Source organism: Tupaia chinensis, unplaced genomic scaffold (genome assembly GCF_000334495.1).
Source record: "Tupaia chinensis unplaced genomic scaffold, TupChi_1.0 Scaffold135562_1, whole genome shotgun sequence".
Taxonomy (NCBI): Eukaryota; Metazoa; Chordata; class Mammalia; order Scandentia; family Tupaiidae; genus Tupaia; species Tupaia belangeri.
This window is the reverse complement of record NW_006195846.1, coordinates 1-3,416: the sequence shown is the minus strand read 5'-3', so window position 1 is coordinate 3,416 and position 3,416 is coordinate 1. Positions and strand designations below refer to the sequence as shown.

The window sequence follows — 3,416 nt, the reverse complement described above, 5'->3', positions numbered from 1 at the left end:
AGAGAGAGAAAATTGCCAATCCTCCTGTGGCGGACAGTGTGCTCCTATTTAGCCCTGCTCCCAGCCTTCCACTCTTAGAGGTAACATCTGTTAATGAATTCTGTGCTAATTATAGCCTTACTGTCTTTTAAATGATGTTCATCACATATGCATATATTTGTGAACAATGTGTTTATTTTTTTTGTTTGAGCTCCATGTAAATAGCATCGTGGTGTTAGTTATCTGAGACTTGCATAATTTAATATTATGTTCCTAAATTCCTTTGTGTTACGGGTAGTTTGCTGGGTAATGTGCCATTGTAAAAATTATATGAAAACTTATTGTTGTATTCTCAGTGACCACGTGGATTTTCCCAGTTTTTGCCATAATATTGTGCTGGTGTGAATATGTTTATACATATCTCCTACATATGAGAGTTTCTCTAGGATATAATTTGTAAGTTTTTCAAATTAGGCATGAATACTAAGTTTTTTTCAGACACCTTTGACATCTATTGTGTTGGACAGTTTGTTTATTTTATTAATGTATAAAAGATACTAATCTGTATCCTAACATTGAGCTTTATTTGCATTCATAGGTTGATTCCAGTCATATATATTTACTTGAATGAAAAACTGGAGTCTGTTGGTTAGTATTTAGACCTCCCAGATCTCTTCAAAGGTCTTGTGATTCTGGAGGACACTCAGGGCAGGAAGTGGGGAGCATCTGCCTCCTCCAGGTGCCACCTCCCTGTAGCCTGACTCCCCGGAACTGTGGGCCAGGGCTGCAGTTCAGCTAGCCTTGCTTCATTGTGGTGTAATCGAGGATGGGGCTTGTTTAGAGAAAAAGAAGTGAGTCCAAGATCTTGGTAGTGTTCTGTCTCCTGAATTGCATTGTTGATACACGAGTCCTTGTTTTATTGTTCTTTAGGCTCTGCATACACCTGTGTATGTGCTTTTGCATGTATGGTATGTGTCTTAATGGTAAAATCCTAGGGCTCCTGGCAGAGTCAGTGTCCTAGCTGGGAGGAGTCCTGGGCTCTGAGCAGGGAACAGATCACCTTCCTCCTGTGGCAGCCCTGTTTGGATGAAGGCTGCCTGCACTCTGATCTTCTGGGAGGAGCTGTCTTGCTCGTGTGAAAGTGGCTTGCTCCACAGTTGTCTCTTTCTATTTCTCCTCAGTTCCAGCCCTTCTCTGAGAGGCCATCTAAGTGATGGCAGCCGTGCTCCTGACAGCTTGGCCCCAGGTGAGCTTTGGGCGCTTAGCTCCTCCTGGCAGTTTCACAGTGAGGAGAACTGAGAAGGGGAGCTGCTGGGCCTTGGGATGAGAACTGCTTCCACCTGCTGGATTGTGGGAAAGATGTGATATGGGTGGGGGGGCTGCAGGGGCAGGACTGTGAGGAGCCAGAGGCAGCAAGAGAGTGAATCCAGGGAGCAGAAGGTGGCCTCTGCACACCGGGAGGTGGGGGGTCCTTGTTCCTCTGTGCAGGAGTACCCCAGCTCTTGGTGAGCAGGGATGTGGAAGCTCTCATATATGAAGATCTGTGCCTAGATGTGATTGGAGGAGAATCACGGATAATTGAGAGTCTTGATGGCAGGAGAGAGGAGTAGAGGACCAGATAAGTGAGAAGGGTGGCCATGCTTCTAATCCTGGCAGTGGGGAGGGTGACATGGGGTCAAGGAGGGAAAAGACAGGCAGTCCTGTCAGGTAGAGTATCTCATTGTGTCCTTGTGAAGCTTTCAGGGCTTAGGGTGCAGTGCCCCAGCCTTTAGGTCTCTGATAAGGATCTCTACCTTGGCCTTCCTCCAAATAAACCTGCAAACCAAATTGATCATACATGTTCAGGGACTTCATGGAACCTCTGAAGCTCATCTTTGGACCTCATTGACTACAGGTTGGGAATAGCATAGTCACAGTGACACCAGGAACATCCTTTGAGGCTCACTCCACTGTGGGTCCCATGACAAGTTCTTTGCATGGCTCATTCAGTTCTGACAGCCACTCCCTGTGTTGTACTTAGTCTACTACAGAGGAAGAGAGTAACCTAGCCCTGGTCACAAAGTTGTGGGATTCATGATTGCTCTGCCATCTGACAGCTGTGGAGCCAGGACTGTTAACTTGGGCAGGTTTGGTGCAGCCATGTGTGGAGTAATTTTCAGGGCAAATGCAAAAGCAAAGTGACCACCACTGCTTCAGGTGGTGTGGGCTTCTTTAAGGAAAGTAAGGAGAAGGAATCAATTTAGATAATGCCTAGGATGTGAAAATCTTAAGGATGTAGAGAGTCAGAGGATTAGGGAAGGGGCAAGGAGAGGGGAGAATTGAGAGATTTCTAGCTGAGGCTTCCTGTGTGGATGGTGCTGACACCAGCTGAAGGATGAGTTCAGCGGAAGGTGGCACATGGTGAAAGCATTTAGGCATTTCATTTTGTGCAGAGAAGTTACCCTGTCTGAGGTCATGCAGAGGACCCACTGTAATGCTCAGAGTGGACTAGAATTTTTGGTGGGTGAATGAGGATATGGAAGCTGCCCTTGGGTAATGTTCTGTGCATGGATGTGATTGGAGGACATCAGTAGAATCAAGGAGAGTAAATCTTGGCGAAGAGGAGCTGAGAGGTGAATGCCACCAGTGAGTCCCCAAGGTTGATAGAGATGGTGGGGATGGACAGAGGAAGCCAGCTAGAGGCTGCAGCTGTGCAGACAGAGGAGCTGGGCATGGGAGTGATGTGCAGCATCAGTCGGGATGGCAGAACACGTGCAACCCTATGGCTTAGTGACAGAGAAGCCAGAAGGGTGGCAGCATAGCTGGCCAGTGGGAAGGCTGGTCTACTTTCTTCCCAAACCTTCTTGGAGAAACAATGATGTTTTCAAAGGAGGTGGACAGAATGAGGGGAGAATGGGAGAAGGTAACAGGAGATGCTTTGTTTAGTGAGATCCTCCTCCCCACCAGTCTGGGCAGCACTAGAGGTGCTTGAGTAGAGGTCATGTGGCTCCTCATTGGGGAGCCTCTGGTGGGTAAGAGGGAAGGTGGGGTCTGGATGAGACTGAAACCATGACTATTCTTCGGGAGTGGCTTGAGGTGTGAGTGTGAGGTGTGGGGTATGGAATGGGGTTGAGGTTAGGTGCGGAGGAACCAAGACCTCAAGGGGACACAGTGGAAACTGGTTGCGTTTAGGTACCGAGTCACCACAGATGGAGTAGCCTATCTAAAAGAGTGGAGTTACTTTAGGGAAATTTGTTTATAGGAAATTTTTTTTCAGCCTGGCTTATGTTATCTTTTAGAAGTATAAAAAATAGTATGAGTTTTTTCCTGGTGTTTTTCCTCAAATGTTTCCCTCGTTACTAATTTTATGACCATCACAAGCTCCCTCCCCCAGCCCTTATACTGCCCTCTGCCCCTCACTTAGGGCCTGAGCCATGGAATTGGCCCTGGGGCAGCAG

At 47.3% G+C, this 3,416-nt stretch overlaps 1 long non-coding RNA gene across 2 annotated transcripts; it reads left to right on the top strand.

The window, feature by feature from the left end:
• LOC102472060 (uncharacterized) lies at window positions 1-3,414 on the top strand. 2 transcript variants are annotated; one of them, XR_003551504.1, is made up of 4 exons: window positions 1-80; window positions 578-627; window positions 1,161-1,225; window positions 3,383-3,414. It is a non-coding gene; the product is annotated as an uncharacterized LOC102472060 (long non-coding RNA). The 2 variants fall into 2 exon arrangements; XR_336358.3 differs by lacking the exon at window positions 3,383-3,414 and having other exon boundaries at window positions 1,161-3,213.
• The last annotated feature ends 2 nt before the right edge of the window (window positions 3,415-3,416 follow it).